The following is a 23,310-nucleotide window of genomic DNA, read 5'->3' as shown; positions in this document are numbered from 1 at the left end:
ATTTGCTGCCCTGGGTGGTCAGGAGATTTACAGACAGGCTGCTTTTTCCTTCAGTAACTTTAAGCTTTTCTTGTCACCATACAATACTTAAAGGTTATCTTGATCTATTGTCTGTGCAGCGATATACAAAACAAGACGTGTAATCAATAGACATGATCGGTGCAACTACGCAATGTACGACACACACTGATAGGTAGTAGAGCGAGAATCAAACAGTTCGTTTTCAATTAAGTCAAACTACTTTTTCCTGCTTACATAAAGCAATATTAATCGAGCAAGCAATTCAACAATGAGGTATTTATTAGAGCATAGACATAGACGACAACATAGCTTCCATGTAGTAATCCACAACGCCCTATGTATTTATTGCTCTCGGTATGTCCTCTGTGTATATATTTTTTTAACTCATGAAGATTCGGGTTATAAATGTCTTCTGTCTCTTGTCGAAAGAGGCGACTAACGGGATCGGATTGTCAGGCTTGCTGACTTGGTTGCCACATCTCATCGTATCCCGATGCGTAGATCGATGCTCATGCCTTTGATCACTGGATTGCCTAGTCCAGACCCGAAACCAACACCAAAAATGTATTTTATTGCCTTGCTTTTAGGTCTTTTTGCAAAGCTTATCATAACAAGTTGATTCCCGCGTGCTTGGAGTTTTCTGCTTCCGCCATTTCACAATGGTATATCTCCACTCGATGTTTACAAATGACAACCACAAACCATTTTATTTCATTTAACAATTTTATTTGTCAGATTTGCTATCAGACGCTACAGAAAATGAGTACATTTAAGTCCATCTATACACCAATAACAGTATGTCACGGAACGTTTGGAACTATTTTAGTATTTTGTATAAGTATTCAGTGTTGACTGCGAATGAACTTAGTCAACTTAGCTAGCCAATCAAATTCGAAAACCACACCCAAATTAAAAAAACATACACGAGGCAACGTCGATACCTTGTCCATACTTAAATGGCCATATATTCATTATTTGGACGGAAACCCGTGAATATCCGGGTTAGAGTTGGTCTTCAGCAACTTATGCTTGTCTTATGAGAGGTTTGAGGGGATCAGATAGTCAGATTTCATTGACACATGTCACCGATTCCAGTTACGTAGACTTGGGTCCATGCAGGTAGCAAAGGTACTGTAAGTCCCCATGGTCCCTAGTATGGTGATCTACCTTCAGTAGTTGGCGATCTATGGCCTATTTTTATATTGTGTTGTCCCCTATAGTTGAAATGTTTTGGATTTAATTACTAGTTTTAAATTCGAATTTGTGATAATCTAGTTATTTTACTGTCCTTTGTTGCCAGGTTTTTACGGTTACCATTACTTGCTATGTATAAAATTAATTGTTCTCGTCACGATATGGCTGAAATATTGCTGATGTGACGTTAAATTTTAACTCACTCACTCACTGACTCACTCAGTTACGTAGACTGATGCTCGTGATGTTAAGCACTGGATTGTCTATTCCAGACCGCCGTCGTATAGATGGAACATTGTTTGCTACTTGGCCGAAAACCTGGTGGCAAGTGATTGTTGTTTATTAGTTAAGTTAAAACGTTATAAAGCCATGTTTATGGGATTCAACATGTCTGCATATGTTCTCTAGAGTAATCCAGTAACCTTCTCTGTAGATCGTAGCCCTGTGTCATATGTATTTGGCCTTTTGGAGCAATGGCTGTGGCAGTAAACGAAAACACGCATTTCTTTCCATGTCAACACATGCCTCATTTCGACATCCTAGTGTGTCCTTGTAATTCTAAGGGTGATAGTCATGCTTCCCCCAGGATTAGCTGATGAGACAGACCGATTAGTGACTTTAAGGCACGTAATAATGTTTCCCTTGACATTCTGTCTATTAGGAACGTGACATCTACAGCTGGTGATAAAGTCAGTGTCGTCAGACGATGTTCACACTGATAATGGATGTGAAAGGGGTACTAAAATACATGGAATCTGTGTTGAAAAAAGTCTCGCTCTTTCAAAATTCAGGAAACAATGAAGGAATTTGACTGTACTATAAGAGGCGAAATTACTTATCAAAACCAACTTCAGACCCTCAAAATAGGGTTGACTGCTGTAAGTTTACTCAAAACCAACTTCTGAATGCAATGCAATTACGTCATCGAACAATTCAAGTGACGTCACAACAGAAAGTGACGATATTCGACCTTGGCCTTTGACAAGACCATAGCCTGCAACATGCCAAACCATGTCAGTGTTCGGTTTTGGTCCAACAACAACGTTAATAGTGCAATTGTTAAGGTTAGCACCAGCAAGAAAGCCAATATTACCGCTATTTAAAGCGGGAATTCGGGTTGCTTTGACTTGTTTGACCCAGAATATCTGCCAGTACAAAGCCAATGTGAATGAACCGACGCACCCACTATGACGGTCACTTGACAACAGAACCGATAGCGGCCCGCAAATTTCTGATAATAGGAGGGCCGTTTCATGATAATTCCATGTGTTTTAGCTATAAAACTAAGTACAACGTAAAAGGCATAGACACTATACTGATACGTTATGACCGTACACATTTCCCGAGAATAACGTTCCCAAATTATGTTGCATAGTACATGGGCACGCATATGCCACGGAGATGTGTCTACAGGTTACGCATTTAGACATAGCCCAGCCATCTGTTTCTTCTTGCAGGTAGGTTTAAAAGTAGCGGTCACGACGTTACATTTATTCTAAAGTTGAGCTAGTTCACATTTTCACAGTGGGTTTTTAACTTATTACGTTTAAAACGTCATAACCCCAAACGCCAATTCTTAAGGACTAAATATTTGATAGAACTACACGTATGTTTGTACGCATGCAAAACGTACCTCTTGAATTAAATGTGATTCACCAATTTGCACAGTAAGTGGTTTGTGACACTGACATATACGTCAATATATGCGGTTGCATGTCTTTACTGACAATTGTCAGTTCGACCAAATGCATATTCATGTCCAGAAGGACGTGATCAATGGAAAGGCGCTTAAACCGCAGTTCAAACCTGTCACTCACTCCTTATGACAAACCACTTGTGAGAGTACAAACCATAAACCAGTGGTCCCTCGTTGTAAAACTCTCGTCTGTGCTGCTCGCATTATTATGAAATTAAATCCACAAGGCAGGTCTGAATAGTTCAAGGTGTCATGTTTCTCAAATGCCTCAGTGCAGTCTCTTCTCTTGCTCACCAATCACACTCCGAGTCCCATGTGAAAGTGATGGCGGTACACTGACATTATTGATTCCATCCATCTCACACCCAAGCACAAAGGAACATATAACAAATTCCTAGCTCGCTGACGTTCGTATTCATTCCGTTCCTTTGTGGCAATTTATTTTCCCATAAAAGACTGCATACAACAGAAAAGTCTTCTTGACATCTCTAGAGGTGTCCCATTAGAAAGTCGGAATTTTGTGTGTATCAATACATCACACTTGCACTCGTGCCACAAACTGATGCTATATACCTGGTATTAGCAAACCCAATAACAAAACACATTCGTTATCGTTATCGTGAAAGGTTCGGAATAATGATGCCTTTGATCTTCTATGATTGTAAATGTCTGCTTTCCTAACAACTGTATCATTACAATCATTACAACCTCTGTATATTTATATATTGACTTTTCAAGTCAATTGTTCACGGAAAGTAATCAACAAACACACCAGTGAAAATAAGAAAGAGCATTGTTTGTATCATTGATGCATCACTTTTAGAAAATGTCTTCTACCTCAGAACAATTGAGGCCTTGACCAGCTTGAGTCGTATGCTTTGACATCGTAGGAAGATCATTCGGCATTTGTAACTAAAGTGTTGTGATGGAGTTGCTGGAACATTGAATACGTGAAGGGAAGGTTAATGGAATTGAGAACTTGAAGGGACCCTTGTTATATTCAGTCTTGTGGTAAATTTGTTACCACTCTTAATTATTATTGGTCGAAACAGAAAACAAATAAGAACGCGGAAGGGAGTTACTATTTAACTGTTATTAAACGATAGGAGATCATTGGCCAATTTCCTTTGTATTTATTTTGCCGAGCGAAGCCGAAGGGCAGATTTAAGTATTTGGAAAATATATCAGCACCACAGGGAGCACATGTCCTGCGTGTAGGTTTTGTTTAAATTATTACTCTGGACTCCTGAATTGCTGTATGAGTGAGGTCAAGGTCTAGTCGAACAAGCGACTTATATCACTGACTACTCATCAACCGAAATACGTTGACGTCCATAAACCGATTCAGAGACAGACAGCAAATATGTCACTTCTTTCATTGCTTTCTGAAGGCAAATTCTAACCCAATCTTCATGGGTTCAAACTAGGAAAGTAACCCGTTTCTTGGTGACAGAATGGCCACCAGACGTCCAGATCACTGGTATCATGTCTCGATTTCCTTTGAGATGACGGTTATTGGGGGAGTTACAGTACAAACATATCAGAGAAATGACTGAGATGATGTATGTGTCATTCTCAAACTATTTGAATTATAACGCAAACGGGTTGATATTTGTCTTGTGAATATTGTTGCAAGAAAAAGGCAAGTCAGTGCAAAGATAACATTCAAAATCGTATGTTTGTTTATTGATTAGACCCAGCCAGCCTGCAACAATATTATAATAAAATAATTCAATAAAAGTGCACCTTTAGATAAGCTGACCCCTTTTTACAGGCTTCTTTTCTGGTCCTCAAAATTCGTCTCATTTGCGGTCATTTACAGAAATCAAACTTACTCTAGGCAGAGGATATAGTGACCTTATGCGTTAGAATCAAAACTATACCACATAGCAAAATAATATGTTTGTCAGCTATGAAACTGTCTGCACACAAATGAACATTCTTTATCTCACTGATTATACTCGAAGTGGCCATAACACGGGCAAAAGATCATTTCTGTGCCATATCTAAACAAAATGTTCACACGTTAATGATGTTTGATAGGATAAACAGCCTTTAATGTGTTTCGAAAGGCGGCTTGTATCGTTCAATTTAGAAAAGAAACGATCAAATTACATCAAAAACAGACTGGATGGAGACGTTGTATACCATCATTAACATGTTAAAGATGTTCGTGGGGTTTTGTTGAAAATGTCAAGATCTTTTGCCGTAGTTTCAATCTCATTATACGAAATGAGACTTACTTGGAACAATTTAAAACTGCTGATTCAAAATACATTGATAGCATTTTGATTATGGATCAACACCCAAAATACATTACGATACAAGTTACCATCAGATTCGATTATCTTCAGACTGCCATTTGCTGGATAATCACAATATCTTTACACAAAACTATGCATATTCAAAGGCAAATATTATTGGTGATACACAAACGATCACTGTTTTACTTTCACTGCCGCGAATAAATGTTATCAGATGGAAAAAACAAATGTTTCAAGGTATTGTGACGATCAGAAGTCCAAGAGAACAGAACCTGGCATATGCAAATGCCTGTGAGGTTTGTCTCTTTGAAATTTAGCGCTGCACTATTCCAGCTATGTGTCGGTCGTCTATATATAATCGAGTCTTGACCACAACATCCAGTGATCACCATCACGAGCATCGATCTTCGTAATTGGGAGGGGGTTCCCAAGCATAAAATAACACGGTGAGGTACGAATGTGTCCATCATGGGCGTTGATGCAGGCCTGGAACCTTCGTATCACTAGGGCCACTAAACATGGAAAGTCGTGGACAAGATCATGCAATAACCGAGGTAATATTTAATTAACTTACTTCAGGAGAAGAATTTGACAGACGTCGTAATCCAAGACGTGTTAAATGGTTGACAATTCAAGGAATTTTACGGGCCAGGAGGAAACACAGTTCTGCTTAAGATACCTCTGGAGACCTAGAGCAGCCTATGGTGTGGAGTTTATATCTAGGGCTGTTCTTTAGCAAAAGCGGTAAAGCGTTGATTTTGTCTCGGCTCGATACCTGACAGCACTCAAGTTCCCCTCACAACCACTGGCGTCCTTGCTGCAGGTGTCATGCCACCCTAGGTCATAACGCCCCAATGCGACATCGTTTTTTGTTGGTTGTCCAACCATATTGGAATTTCTGGCTGATGCTGCAGATAAAGCAGCACGCAACAAACTGACTTCCCCTACTCAGACTATAAACCAATCATTAAATGTTACATGAGATATATGATACAGAAGAAGTGGAACACTCAAACAGGTATAAATAAGTTTCATGACATTAAAACAACTATCATTTACACCTACTTGGGTTGTCTGTCTCGATTTGAAGTCGTATTGGCCATTCAAGATTCATTCATGAGTATTTATTGAAGAGCCTCCATAATTCCCTTTTATGAGGAAAGAATCCCGCTTAAGCATATCTTCCTTGACTGTATTGGTTTTTCATCACAAGGGATCAATATTTCAGATCATCATCTGTGAAGAATATTTTTACTGGTATTACATCTCATTTAATAGTTCGATTTATAAAAGCAGAAATATTGTGAATGTAAAAAACAATTTTAATTTGTTAGAATGAATAAATAACTTTTACTCTTAATGGGGGTTATTTATACCTTCAAAGCGAGTTGAAGTTGTGTAAAATAATTGTCCCCCTAATAAGGTATGCGTGTTTCATCTCAATCAAAGTAAGTTTCAACATGTGTGATTTTAATCGTGGGATATATGTTCTTTGAATGTTGCCTACGTTCAAAATCACACACAAATGTACTGTAGGTCCCCGGGGTCCTTAGTATGGTGATCTGCCGTCAGATGCTGGCCATCCACAGACCGTTTATATTGTTTTGTGAATAGCGGTATAATTTTAATGTTACATGCTAGTCTTCAATCTCAATCTGCGCTGTTCAAGTTGTTTGGCTGTTCTCTGTCAACTGATTTTATAATTTAATTCTATTTATTACCATATATGACCCACCTACAAAACGATTCTCTTTCAGAGCACATGGCCTGATCTAACAATGTTTTACTTCATATTTTCATTATACTCAGTGAGCTACATAATTAAAGTACATTCAAAATAAGATACAGAATAAATCAGAGCAGTAGCAATTCTAGATGATGAAAGATAATCCTTGACATTGAGAATAACAGCTTATCTAAACATATACAAAACGAAGTATAAAAGACACAAGCTAAATCATAGAAGTGAACGCAAATACATAGGCAAAATAGTTAAAACACGTTTTGAAGTACATTCCATTTTGCTGGCGAGAAAACGGGTTCTATCATTTTTAACATCAACGTATTTTTTCTACTGTGAAGACGTCTTTCGGGTAACTATTAATGAATTAATACATGGTATATGCCTTTTGATGTTCATAACAACATGTCGTTTGGCTAGAATGATCAAATCAGTACAATGATATTGTTACATGTTAGTTTTAAATTTCTGTCTGTGATATTCTAGTTGTTAGGTTTTATATCATAAGTTTATTTTATACAAATATATGACCAATCGTAACCCACTCACTCAATCACGTAATCTCAAAAATCAATCAAAAATCGCAATCTTATAACATTCCCCCCTTCACATATACACTCTACAAAGGGATCCTCTTGCAGAACACATGGCCCGATTTACGATTTCGACTTCAAAGGCAAAGGTGCAGTTTTACCCATCTCGAACTTTTGCTAATCTACTGTTTCCATTATATTGGCGTGTTTGTATACTATATAACAGACAGTGTTCGCAACTTCCAAATTCCAGTTTAACCACAGTGAGTCAGCTTAATGTTGGAGAATGAGTGAGTGAGTTTAGTTTTACGCCACACTCAGCAATATTCGAGCTATATGGCGGCGGTCTGTAAATAATCGAGTCTGGACCAGACAATCCAGTGGAAAACAGCATGAGCATCGATCTGCGCAATTTGGAACCGATGACATGTGTCAGCCAAGCCAGCGAGCCTGACCACCCGGTCCCGTTAGTCGCCACGACAAGCATGGGTTGCTGGAGGTACATTCTGGAATAATGTTGGAGAAATAACCAATGTGACAAACCCACGTGAGAAACCCACGCACAGGGAATTGTGCTAACAATAGATGCTTCTTATTTATTGCTTCTCAAGTCGATTGAGGTTGTTGATGGTGTTGACTGCCACGTCTCCATGTAGACGCCTTGCTAATTGTTTGATCGGCATTCTAGAAGTTGGTGACTCAAAAATAGATAAGAAGTTGTCATCTATGAAGTTGTATGTTTCATTTTTGAGCCACCAACTTCTAGAATGCTTATCAAACAATTAATAGATGTATAGTCTGAGAGTCGAACCTTCGATGGATCTCCAGAATACTACGTTTATAATGAACACGCTTACAGACACCTTATATAAAGAACTGTTTTGTTTTGTCCCGACCTCTTGCTATTACTTTTTAGTCGAAATGCGAATATCGAACCAGAACAGTAATGATATAAAGCCTGATTTATCTTGCTACTCAAACAGGACAGGGGGTCATCAGGACCTGACACGTATGTTACGAATGAGCGATCCCGAAGACGGGGTTTAACGAAGCGTTCTTATCAGCTGGGGACGCCTGAGACTGCTCACCGCGTTGTGTCATTATAATGGTATTTCTTCTCTGATCATATTAGCAAGTCGGCTACTTAAAGTAGTAACTCGTTCTTTTGCGGATCAACTTCTTACGAATACGAATATGTCGATGCATAAAATTCAGTTACATTGCTTTAGTTCATGACTGGCTAAATACATTGGTTAGGGCTGGGGTCGATCTTGGTCAAGAGTATAGAAGTACGTTGTTGCTCAGATTGTGTTCACGTGTCTACAATTTCTCAGATTTTACCAATCCGTATGAGGGATCGCTCTTCACTTTAATATCCTCAGGAGTTGTAGAACGTTGTTTTTCTTCCCTGTGTGATCCCCTGGGAAATTACAACTTGAAGATATTAAAATGCTTCAGTGCTAACATTAATTTGTGCCATGTGTCTATGATGGATTATACAATATTCCAAAGTGTGACGTGTTCCCGTCGCCCCTTCGTGACGGTAAAGTTTTCAGTAATTGCGTTTATGTCACCAAAACCTCGGTTAACGTGATCCTGTCTAATAAACGAACACCGTAATAAGCAGCCGTGCTATTTTTTCTAACGCTTATCAAGACGTATGAGATGTGCTTAAGGCACATTCATTGGTTTGTACGTAGACGTCTGTATCTTGCAAGATACGGAACTGTGTATATTTGAAGTTTGTGAGTATGTCGTCTATGATTTTAAATAAACCTCATCATAGTATTTCCCTAAATGGTGTTTTAAATTTCGTACAAGTAGAAACGTGTCTTGAAATTCAAGAAAGACTGTGTAAACAATAGCCCTCACACATACATCGTGGTGAATACAGTAATACGATTAGAAATATGCCCACACGTGCGAGAAATATGCCCACCGCCTACAGTGCTTGTCGTAATAGGCGACTCAATGGCCAAGCTATTTGGCATGGTTAATCGAATGTCATGCTGCCCCGACGGCATCGATCGATGGTCATATATCAAAAGTAGATTGTCTCCTCCAGACTCGAGTATTACCAGACCACCGTTATATAACTGGAATGGTATACATGAGTAGGGTGTTTCAAAACAAATAGTTTTTATAACTGTATTTGGAGACTCAAATTTCCTAATAGCTAACATTTAAATACATATACAAGCAGTTATGTCATATGTTGTCATTGATGAAGTTTTTACACTTGGAATCCCAAAGGAATGGAATATAACTCTTCAAAGCAAGAGGCCTGTTTTTGACACTTAACCACTGCATTTACTACAATAATCCCTGCTTGTTATATCATATTGCCACTGTAGTTGAACTTCAATTGAATCTGTACTGTCACTGTATTGTGGAGCCACTATTGAAATACAGCTGCCGTGAGGTGATTTTCAGTGGACATACTGTTCCGACTTGTGAATCCACACGTAACAGCAATGATTCTTAAACATGATCATCGTCGGAATCGTACAATGAACTGTTCTTTTGGTAGGATTCATGTACATGTATAAGTTTGACATTTATATTTAATATGTAACTGACATGTTTTACATTATCATGTGTAATAAGTTGAATAGCATTTTCTGAACTTCAGTGATCTACCTTCAGTTGTTGGCGATCTATAGCCAGTTTTTATATTGTATTGTCCAAATAGTGCCATTAGTTTTAATTTTCCACACTAGTTTTAGTTGTAATTGTGATAATCTAGTTGTTTTACTGTCCTTCGTCGACAGGTTTTTATAATATACATCTATTCCATTTCACTGTCACATATGTTCTCGTCACGATATGGCTGAAATATTGCCGATGTGACGTTAAATATTAACTCACTCACTCACTCTGAACTTCAGTCTCAAGCACAAATGGTAACACGTCGATGATACAAATTCCCCTTGATGTGCCTTTTGAACAAAAATAACCGTCAAATATTCTTTTACCTAAAGTTACAGTGGACGAACAGATACACCTTTAAAGTCAAAGCTAATGGATTTCTATTGAACTGTCATTGACGTCGGTCTAATGTTAAGCCATTTGCTTTTTTATTTGACCATATTTCTAATAGCAGTCAAACATCAATGTTGTCATTAAACAGGGTTAAATGTGTTTAGAAATAGAGCATCCCTCGTCCGGGTTATCATATGTCAACAGACACAGACATACAGGAGACATTGTGGCAATTGTATAGGCGCGTAATGCAAGCACCTGCTGACAATGTCAATATTTGGCTTTTAACTTGAAATTATTGAAACACCATTCCATTGTCTCTGTGATTTGTTTACATCTGTCGGACATGGAAAATGCATTAAAATCAAAGACAGCGTCAATTTGCTTTTCTGATGAAATCATAATTATTCTATTACTTGTCCAACTGACATAGAGATAAGGGCTCAAAACATTTTAAGTATGTACATTAGGTGAAAGCTTGCTGATGAAATTTCAGACTTTATGGTATGTCGTGAAGGTCAATACTTTTGCGTCCTCTTTGATATAATATAAGGTGTACATGTCAGCATGGACGCGACATATACTACTCAAAAGATGTTAAGGGTCAAACGAAATGTGGACATCAAAATTAGAATGGGCAATTTTGAGACAAATAGGGACAGGAAACTTTCTGTATGAGTGTTATTTGGACTGAAGACATCATAACTTCATGACAAAAGTTATCATTACCCGTTTCATTAGGTAACTGTCAAATCTAACCGTAAATTCGAACTTCTTGATTTGAACCATGAACTCGGCCACACTAAACTGACCCTCATCAGCGAAACAACCATTATGCCACCTAATGCACATTTTACACGTGCTGTCCATGGATGTCCTGAATCGGCCCATTCAGGAAGACCTCGGTCAACAACAGCCCGCAATGATCGCTACTTGATGATGATGGTTCTGCGACAGCGATTTGTGACTGCTAGACATCTTCGGGATCAGATGAGAGCTGGCCGTGGCACCAACGTATCCGATCAAACAGTTCAAAATCGTCTACGTGTCCGAGGTTTGCGTTCTCGACGTTCTCCAGTCCGACCACCACTACTTGAGCGGCACAGAAGAGCTGGCCGAGATTGGTGCCGTTGGCATGTTCGTTGGAACCGTGATCAGTGGGCACAGACAATCTTTTCTGCTGAATCCCGCTTCACACTCCAGTTTAATTATGGTCGTGCCCGTGTTTATCGTCGCCAACGAGAGAAGTATGCTGACGTCAACGTTGCTCAACGTTTACCTTTCGGATTCGGAAGTGTGATGGTCTGGGCGGATATCTAGGTGCACCACAGAACTGCTCTCTACATCGTCAATGGGAACTTGACTGGTCTTCGATATCTCAACGAGATTATTCAACCTCTGGTAATGCCACTGCTTCGTCAACTTGGACCAGGGGCCTGGTTCCGGGATGATAACGCTAGACCCAATCGTGCCAGGGTGGTGACAGACTTTCTGCAGCAGCAGAACGTTCAGCACATGGTGTGGCCTGCTTATTCACCCGACTTGTTACCAATTGAGCATGCCTGGGATGAGCTAGGATGAAGAATTCAAGCTTATCACGTCCCTTCCATCAACCCACAGGGACTGGGTCAACGACTAGTCGCAGAATGGGCAGCAACCCCACAACAATGTTTTAGGCGTTTAATGAATAGCATGTGTCAACAGGGTCAGGAATTCATCCATGCTAACGGTGGCTACACGAGTTACTAAAGATTTCTGGCTTTGTGTGAACTCTGATTTTGGGGCACTTGAATTGTGGAATAGTGGAATAAAGTTGTGCTAAATAATTCACTTTTTGTTTTGTGTTTTCGTTTCTTTAGAGCTTGAGGTTTTGTTTTTGTCATTGGTTGTCACAATTCTATTTCCATATCTTCTACTTATATTCCAAAATACTTGTGACCCTTAACTTCTTTTGAGGAGTATATATAGGTAATATAATTAGTTTTCCAGAAGAACCGCTGATATGGAATACAGATGTAAGGGAGGAAGTCACCAAAGGGTAACCAATGCTTTGCATTATCTGTATAAATATGACACAGGGCAGGACGATATTATGTCAGATGTCAGACCTAATGTCCATTTTGTTACACCCAATCCGTGCAACTGCTCATTGCGTACATTGGACAGACCGTTGGTTCAATGCGTGCAATACAGCATTTCCATTGCATGCAATGGACAGTGACGTCTATGAGATCTATTTACACAGATACTACTACTGTAAAGCACAAATGAAATACGGCATGGACATAATACGTCCAGCCAATTGTAGACTCTATGCGCACCAAATAAATGCGATAGATCAACCTTAGTTGATGCTTACAAGCATGATTTGGATTCAATATACATGTAATTGACATATAGTTTCTATTAAAGTTTCGTATGGTCACATCTTTGTTTGGTTGTATAATATTACAATTCATTCACCTAATATTAGAGTTTAGTTTATTGAAGACAAAACATGTTAAACAATAAGAATTCCAATTGTGTACATTGGGGAGTACATCCACAAGCTCATCGCGTGAAATCAGCAAACTTATTGTCCATATTGTGACTTATTTGGTGAATGATTTTCCATACACCACTATTGCCCAGTGCATGCAATGAGCAGAAATTGCACGATTTTTGTCTCTATGTATCATTCTGTGTGTGTGGGTGTGTGGCCATGTAACTGAACATCTTCCCGACTGTATTGTGATGATGATTTGCCTCTCTTTAGCGCAGCGAGCGTGACATATCTGTGTGTCTGCTTGCCGGCATACCTGCCTTTTGCGACGCAGAAATCCGATGCACCCATCTGACCTTATCAGGTTTTGTCCGAGGCCAAGAATCAAATCATGCTTTATGTGGTCTGAAGTTACCCTAATGGACAATAACACGATCTGATGTTTCCGTGCGTCCAAACGATCAAACGTAAGTGTCAATATCCTCTGTTGACCTACCTAAAGTGCAATCAGTATGTATGTCCCTCAGATGGAATCGAACGTGACTCACAATATGTCGCATGGGAATCATGATAAACGTTGGTTTAGGATACATTTTGTTTCTATTGGTCTCAGCGAAGTATAACCTGTTACAAGAGATAAACTGTAATATCGGAATGGACTGGTACCCGTTAACATTAATTAATAGTAAGGTTATAAAATTTCTAAAATCAATACGATTTGCATATACATAACTCTGATTCATCTAATATATCTAATTCAGTGATCATCATCTTCTTCATTATCACCATCTATTTGTCTACGTGTAGGCCTAGATACATGTGTAACCAAATGTCACTATTGTATCTATGCTCATCAAATGCCCAATGAATCAAATGATGAAGTTTTCCCTAAACTTCGTCATGTGGGAAAATGATTTACAAGGTTGAGAATCAAATGTTTTGAGTAGGAGGTCGCTAACAAGTTCGGTGTTATTGCGTAAATCTCGACATTATTGATACACGTAATTTGTTCAGATCTGAATACATTCCGGTTGGCGCGAAGGATATTGGAGATATGTTGTTTCCTTTGAGTGAGTGTGAGTGACCTTAGTTTTACGCCGCACTCAGCAATATTCCAGCTATATAGCGGCAGTCTGTAAATAATCGAGTCTGGACCAGACAAGCCAGTGAGGGACAGCATGAGCATCAATCTACACAATTGGAATATGATGACATATAGGAACCAAGCCAGCAAGCCTGACCACCCAACCCCGTTTTTCGCCTCTTACGACAAGCATGGGTTACTGAAGAAAGATTTTAACCATGTCAATTTGACTTACAGATTTAACTAATGTTAATAAGATTATCATCCACCCGGAAGTGGGATAACAAGGCATCATGTGGACGAACATACATCAACTCACCTGCGTCAGCCCCCATGAGTACCTCGGCTATCACCTTAGATTATTCTCTCTACAAACGACATATATCCCTGAATATGTAGCTTTACAGACCTCAGAGGTTTTTTAAACTTCAAGTATGTTGCGAATATTATAAACATGCTCATGTGATTGCCACAATTGTTTACATTTGGCCAATTAGTAAAGTGATCGCGGGCTATAATCATTAAATGCTGCAATGTATAATCATTTGCAAAGCATCTAATCATTGTAAACAACAATCTGTAAATAATCCGATCCCTATGTGACGTTCCTCAAGTAACATGATGTGTACCATAGGAAGTTTGTCCACGTATAATTCCAGCCATACACACATTATTAGATAGCATGTAACAGAGCCACATGCATATGTAATCATTACAACATTATCTGCCTAATCGCACCACGGTATCTCCATGAACATATGATCAAGCTCTTTGCTTTCAGGAAAGATGATTTAACTAACCTCAGGCGCATTTACATCCCAGACGAAATACATTCTCGTCGAATATATATCATTTCCTCTTCCTGTATCAGGAAATCTAATTTACAGGCCAGTGACAAATATGGAGTATGTTAAACAACACAACCAAGCTGAAACAAGAACAGAATTGAGTAAATACAGATTCAAGAAACAATATAACGCAGGAAATGCCTGCCTAGTATTGTTATTGTTGTCATATACCATGTATATTGCATCGAGTGGTCTGGCAAAGTTGATATGTTCACGAGTGACGCAGCCACGAGTGAACATATCAACTTTGTCATACCAATCGATGTAATATACATGTTATTTGACAACATTAACAAAATATTCTTTATCTATTATATTTTGATATCATTGTTTATATTTTGATCATTGATCCAGACATCGAGTAAGTCTGGATTTTATTACGCATTTTATTATTATTATTTTATTAGTAGTAGTTCCAGGCAAAAGTGATATTCAACTCAGTCAAATAACATGTTATTCTACTCAGTGAAAATACCATTTCTATTTTCACCAATATTAATAGTATTTCACCCTTAAGAATATAATAAAATATCGCCTTAAAATGGAGGAGGGAAGATGTGATGGTACATCACTTTACTTTTTGGAATTATTTGTGATGAGGTGCACATCAGGGATGGGTTTCTTACCATGCTGCCATATTGTCAGATTTGGCGAAAATGATGATTATGTGCAGAAGTCAACTGGTGTCCTCAATATCCTAAGGTTTTAGATACCACTAACAATTAGATTTTCATGGTATCTATCTTGTAGAATGTCTATTCAATCATCCGGGCACCTATTCTCGAAAGTATCCCAGCAAAGCCGATGTCCAACTAGTTAAGACTGAAGTTAAGACATCCTACCGTTGGGATAAGACCCATTCTCGAAATGATCCTGTCCTTACTGGAGCTACCGATTCTAGCTACGATAGCGAGCTCTTCAGTAGATGAGATATAAAAAACCTTCATTAAGTTGGGGGTTCCCCTAAATATTACCCATTATTCATTGCATGAAAACCTAATATATAAGGGCACCTACAATCTTGTTTACAAGATAAATGGAAAGATTAGAAATCAAACTAAAAGGCTTGAAAGCAGTATAAGTCAGCAAACATCATAGTTATAATAAAACTTCGTATCTTGTATCTGAACTCGTACTCGAATCGATGTGAAATATTTAATGAGATTATGAAATATACGTTAATTTTGTTTCTGATTACCATACTTCCGAAAAAAGTATTGTTATATATTAATATATTCAATATTTTCATCATTTTATAATATTTAATGAATTCTTTATTCAACATGGAGATAAAATTGTTACTTCAGAGTTTGAAAGCCAAAAAAGCAAGAAGATATATGTATAATAATAATATCATTGTATTTGTATTTTTATGAAAATCATGATTTGTACTCCCATTATGCGTCATCTCAAAAAGCGAAAAATTCACCTAGGAAATAAACAGGGCTTACTTCCCTTATCAAGTTGGCCTTGACATTGACATTTCACTGCAATGTGACAGAAAAGATCAATGTTGTGATTAAAAAGGGCTATCCTATCCTAGACCATTGCGTCAAAGTTAGGATATCCTTTCGATAATAGGGGACCAGAAACCTACATTTTTGATATCACGGATAACAATTGTGGATAGATATTCTACGGTTATTCGTATGTGGAATAGTGAATGTACGTTAAATACGTTTTAAACCCTCAGTGATCAGGTAATAAAACACCCTACCCATTAAAAGATCTTGCAGTTAAGCCTAAAACAAAAGTGTCTTTCAAAACAATGTGAATAAGTGCAATAAGCGTTTTCCAGCTGTCAATGTTACCAGGTATCACGTTGCAGAGTCCTTGTATATACTACGATGTAACTATTTCTTGAACCATCATGTACACACACAAGCCCGAAGGACATAAGAATGGATGAATTAATTTCAACCTTTTCACTGAAGGTGTTACCCCTCTTCCCTCGGGTCACGGTATTTATGGTAAAAAAAAAGTCATTTTGTGCAAGATCAAGCCCCAGTTGTACCTTCGTATAGGAATCCGTCCAGAAAATGACCTCTTGTTGTACATGAGTAGTTTGGTCGTGTTCCAAGAGACATGATATAGACATGGTGTTGCTGAATAAGTGACATTCCTGGTCTCCACTTGTACATGGACCTATAAAATGCCACTTGTAACCATCTCTCATGTGGTTTGATGTTTTAGTAGTATTCGTCAGGGCGAGAGATTCAGTAGAACCATTCCGAAATAATACATATTTGAAGGCTATATACCATGTTCTCTTGAACATTCCATTACATGTAATTATTATTACTACCGTAGTGGTAGTGGCTTTGCCATTACAAGGGATTCACATTGTCAAGCAGCACGAATGTTTACCTGGGTTAGTTAGCACCTCATAATGTGTCATTTGAAAGAAATTGGTCTGTATTATGAATGTATATGTGTTTGACTAAATGTTGTTGTTTTTCATTTCTGTGTTCATAGTCCACATTATATATTGTGAACGTAATTTTAAGGGCTACTGTAAAATGTTATTGGATTGCAAAAGTTTTCATATAAAAATTGTATATACAATTTACTTTAGTATATGTGTGGACATAGTCTCGGCGCTTTATGGATAAATTAACGCTTGTGAGGTTACAGTCACCCACTGTGCAGCAGCAGCAGCACCAGTAGTAGTAGTATAGCTGTAGAACACCTGGGTTTGCATTGTACTTTTCTGCAAACCAGGCTAGTGTCATTTCTCGATCACTTACTGTGACGTTTCTCATCATCCCAATGATGTCTGGTCCTCGATTATTTTGCATAAGCGGTTATATAGCTGGGAAACATGGTGTGTCCTACAGATGCTGCAAGACGTCATCTCCATTGTTAATCTTTATCGATGATGACATATGGGATCGCTGTGAAGGTGCTGTACTATGTCTTTCCCAGTCGTTTCTCCATTATTTTATCCTTAGCATGGCGATGCTGCAGTACATAGATGATGAAAGGGAAGGACTCTTTCCCAACCTGTATGGCGATTCAATTCACCTTTCCATGGGTTTTAGATTTTACAACATTTGAGGTGAACTCGAACATGCTCCTTTAACCATGATTGAGAATATGTTGTTCCATCAAGGTTACAACATTCATGACGTCAGAAAAAGACGATGGTGAATATGTTTCATATTTGTTTCAAGAGTTTTGTAGGAACATGAAGCCAAAAGTTCAGAAAACGACTGAAAGAAGTTTGTGAGTGGTATTTTGCAAGAAGTTAATTTGCCGCCCTGGGTGGTCAGGAGATTTATTAATAGGATATTTGCTTTTTCCTTCAGCAACTTTAAGCTTTTCTAGTCACCATACAATAATTAAAGGTTATCTTGATCTATTGTCTGTGCAGCGATATACAAAGCAAGACGTTTAATCAATGGACATGATCGGTCAACTACGCAATGTACGACACACACTGATAGGTAGTAGAATGACTGACTGAGTTTGTTTTACGCCGCTTTTAGCAATATTCCAGCAACATCAGGGCGGCGGACACCAGAAATGGGCTTCACACTTTGTGCCCATGTTGGGATTCGAACCCGGGTCTTCGGCGTGACGAGCAAACGCTTTAACCATTAGGCTACCCCACCGCCCCGATTGGTAGTAGAGCAAGAATCAAACAGTTCGTTTTCAATTAAGTCAAACTACTTTTTCCTGCTTACATAAATCAATATTAATCGAGCAAGCAATTCAACAATGAGGTATTTATTAGAGCATAGACATAGACGACAACGAAGCTTCCATGTAGTAATCCACAACGCCCTATGTATTTATTGCTCTCGGTATGTCCTCTGTGTATATATTTTTAACTTATGAAGATCCGGGTTATAAACGGTCATTTGTCTCTTGTCGAAAGAGGCGACTAACGGAATCGGATTGTCAGGCTTGCTGACTTGGTTGCCACATCTCATCGTATCCCGATGCGTAGATCGATGCTCATGCCTTTGATCACTGGATTGCCTGGTCCAGACCCGAAACCATCACCAAAAATGTATTTTATTGCCTTGCTTTTAGGTCTTTTTGCAAAGCTTACCATAGCAAGTAAATTCCCACGTGCTTGGTGTTTTCTGCTTCCGCCATTTCACAATGGTATATCTCCACCCGATGTTTACAAATGACAACCACAAATTTTTTTATTTCATTTAGCAATTTTATTTGTTAGATTTGCTATCAGACGCAACAGAAAATGAGTACAAACAAAACCAAACAAAACCATCTGTACACCAATAACAGTATGTCACGGAACGTTTGACTGAACTATTTTGTATTACTGTGTACTAGTATTCAGTGTTGACTATGCAATAAACGCCGCCTGAATTAAGCCACCAACTTAGTCAACTTAGCTAGTGCCAATCAAATTCGAAATGTGACCACTGTCAATTCCGCGAAAATTAAAAAAATAAGTACGTTTACAGTATGTCACGGAACGCAACAGTCGATACCTTTAGTGCATAAATTCGAAAACCACACCCAAATTAAAAAGATACACGAGGCAACGTCGATAAATGGGCCATATATTCATTATTTGGACGAAATCCCGTGAATATCCGGGTTAGAGTTGGTCTTCAGCAACTCACGCTTGTCTTATGAGAGGTTTAAGGGGATCGGATAGTCAGCTTTCATTGACACATGTCACCGATTCCAGTTACGTAGACTAGGGTCCATGCAGGTAGCAAAGGTACTGTAAGTCCCCATGGTCCCTAGTATGGTGATCTACCTTCAGTTGTTGGCGATCTATGGCCTATTTTTATATTGTGTTGTCCCCTATAGTTGAAATGTTTTAGATTTAATTACTAGTTTTAAATTCGAATCTGTGATAATCTAGTTATTTTACTGTCCTTCGTTGCCAGGTTTGTACAGTTACCATTACTTACTATGTATAAAATTAATTGTTCTCGTCGGCTGAAATATTGCCGATGTGACGTTAAATTTTAACTCACTCAGTTACGTAGACTGATGCTCGTGATATTCCTAATTAGGACTGGATATGTCTAATTAGCCTTAATATCGTCCTATAGATGGAGCTATTCCTAATTAGGTGATACTATCTCCTGGACGCTTCCGTAGAAACCTGGTGGCAAGTGATTGTTGTTTATTTTGTGATGACAAGTGAAAACGTTATAAAACCATGTTTTATGGCTTTATCATGTCTGCATATGTTCTCTAGAGTACGCCGGTAATCTTATAATTGTCTACAGATCATAGCCCTGTGTCATATGTATTTGGCGTTTGGGAGCAATGACTGGGGCAGTAAATGAAAACACGCATTTCTTTTCATGTCCACACATGCCTCATTTCGAAGTCCTAGTGCGTCCTTGTAATTCTAAGGGTGATAGTCATGCTTCCCCTGGGATTAGCTGATAAGAGACGTTAAGTCAGGTAATAATGTTCCCCTTGACATTCTATCTATTAGGAACGTGACATCTACAGCTGGTGATAAAGTCAGTGTCGTCAGATGATGTTCACACTGATAATGGATGGTTCAGAATATCTGCCTGGTATGGAATACAAGAAATGAAATCTTCGCGCTGTCGCTGATATTGGTGCCCCTTACAAAAACAGGGGAACAACATGACAAGATCAACCAATCTACAACAATGTTGCATATTTTGTCCTTGAAAACTGTAACATTGTCTAAGTCTCGCTCTTTGTTAATTTTAAAGTTAGCGAGTGAGTGAGTTAATATTTAACGTCACATCGGCAATATTTCAGCCATATCGTGACGATTTTAAAGTAAGTATTCAGTGTGCGAAAACGAGACAAATGATATCAGTCATTGGAATGTCTGGTACAGACTCGATTTCTTTCGGAACGCCATTATCAGTGGAACGCCATTACAATGAGTGGAACGCCAGCGAGTGAGGGTGTGGGTTCGAATCCCGGATGGGACTCAACCCAAAAAGTACTAGAATTTGTACTTTACTAATAAAGTGTTATCCCAAATATAAGATATGTTACAGTGTACTGATACGTTGTAACCGTAATCATTTCAGGAGAGTAATGTTAAAACATAATCTAGCATACTACATGGACATGCATATGTCATTTAGACAACCCAGTCATCCTGTGTGTCTTCTTGCAGGTAGGTTTAAAGGAAGCGCTTACGACGTTACATCAATTTCAAAGCCGAACTAGCCTTCAACTTCATATTTTCACAGTGGGCTTTTACTCTTATACCGTCATAACCCCAAACGTCCACACTGTGATATATCTACACATGAATAAACATGCTGGCGAAACTTACCTCTTGACTTAAATGTGATTAAAGACATAAATACCAATTTGTACAATATGTAGTTTGTGCGACTGACATATAATTCAATATACATGTATGCGGTTCCATGTCTGTACTGACAGTTGTCAGTTCGACCCAGTGCATATTCATTTCCAGAAGGACGTGATCAATGACAAACCGCTCAACCCGCAGTTCAAACATGTCATTCAATCCTTATGACAAACCACTTGTGATACTACAAACCATAAACCATTGGTCCCTAGTTGTCCATCTTTCGTCTGTGCTGCGTGCATTATTGTGAAAGAAATCCACCAGGCAGGTCAGAATAGTTCATGGTGTCATGTTTCTCAAATGCCTCATTGCAGTCTCTTCTCTTGCTCACCAATCACACTCCGAGTCCCATGTTAAAGTGATGGCGGTACACTGACATTATTGATTCCATCCATCTCACACCCAAGGACAAAGGAACGTATAACAAATTCCTACCTCGCTGACGTTCGTATTCATTCCGTTCCTTTGGGGCAATTAATTTCCAATAAAAGAATGCATACAATAGAACTCCTTCTTGACTTTTCTAGAGGTGTATCATTAGAAAGTCGGGCTTTTGCGTGTATCTATACATCACACTTACACTCGTGATATTAGCAAATACAAATAACAAAACACATGCATTAGAGACATTCGAAATAATGATCCCTTTGATCTCCTATGACTGTAAATGTCTGCTTTCCTATTACCTATATCACTACAGCCTCTGTATGTTTATATATTGACTTTAAGATTGAGAAGTGAGTGAGTGAGTGAGTACAATTTTGTTCACCAGTAATATTCCAGCAACATCACGGCGGATGACAGCAGAAATGGGCTTCACACATACACCAGGTCAGAGTCACGTCTTTTGAGAAGCATGGGCTTCTGAAGGCCAATTCTAACCCATCATTCATGGGTTCAATCTACATTGTACCTATGTGAGGAAACGAACTTGGGTCTTCAGCGTGACGCGCGGACGCTTTATTCACCAGACCACCCCACCGCCCCTTAACATTGACAAAGGAAGTAATTAAACACTGCTGTAATCAATATATTACTGAAGTGTAGTGAATTACTGTCAAAACAGTGATGACACCAGGTGCTCGTAAAAGGGTGAGCATATTCATCCCCAACAGTACCCCGTCCCAAAGGCAAGGCAGTTGTTTACCAGAAAGCAAACAACAAACACAGAACATCGGTCAGTGCATAATAGGGAAGAGCATCAGACATGATTTTTATCACTGATTCATGTCATTGACGTTTAGAAATGTCCAACACATGTCTACATTAAAACACATGTAACTGAGGCCCTGACCAATTGTTTTGACATCTCCGTAGAAAGGCCATTCGCATTTGTGATCCAAAATTTGGAGACACAATGGGATGGAGTAGCTCGAATATTGTGGGACATGAAAGGAAAGTGGACTATTGGGAATTTGAAGTCTTCCCTCTTACACACCGTCGTTTGATCACTTTGTTATCACGCCATATTATAATCTGTCTGCATTGATCGCAACAGGAAACAGATAAGAAAGGTCGAGAAGCTTCATGTATCACATGTTCGAGAGAGTATGTCAGTGGACTGGAATAGTTATTTATCAACTATTAAACTATCATCGATATACAGAAAACGTTAAAATCGTTGACTAATTCCCTTTGTATTATTTTTGCCGATCTAAGCAGAAAGTCCGATTTATGAATTTGGAAATAAAGTAGGAGCACATTTCCTGTCGACTTCCTGCCTGCATGAAGTTATATTTAATGTAGTTACGTAAAGGTTATTTCATTTTAGGCATTGTAAACGGAAACAAATCTAGATGTGTAATTCTATTTTTGAACTTTAACTCCGGACTTTTAAATAGGTAAGGTGTATAACTGAGATTTAGATCTATTCGAATCTGGGACGGCCAATCCAGCGATTGACATCACTGATCACCCATCAATTGGAATATGATACGTTCATTAACCAGTTCAGAGACAGACACCAGGTCAGAGTCACGTCTTTTGACAAGCATGGGCTTCTGAAGGCCAATTCTAACCCATTATTCATAGGTTCAATGTAGGATAGGTATTTGTTGGTGACAGAATGGCAAGGAGGCGTCAAAGTCACTGGTACCATGTCTCGATGTCCTCGCCTTTGAGATGACAGAAACAGACTGAAACACATGTGTTATCG

Source organism: Haliotis rubra, unplaced genomic scaffold, assembly GCF_003918875.1.
Source record: "Haliotis rubra isolate DU_JTF1 unplaced genomic scaffold, ASM391887v1 Scf969, whole genome shotgun sequence".
Lineage (NCBI taxonomy): Eukaryota > Metazoa > Mollusca > Gastropoda > Lepetellida > Haliotidae > Haliotis > Haliotis rubra.
The sequence above is the reverse complement of the archived record's forward strand: the minus strand, read 5'-3'. Positions refer to the sequence as shown.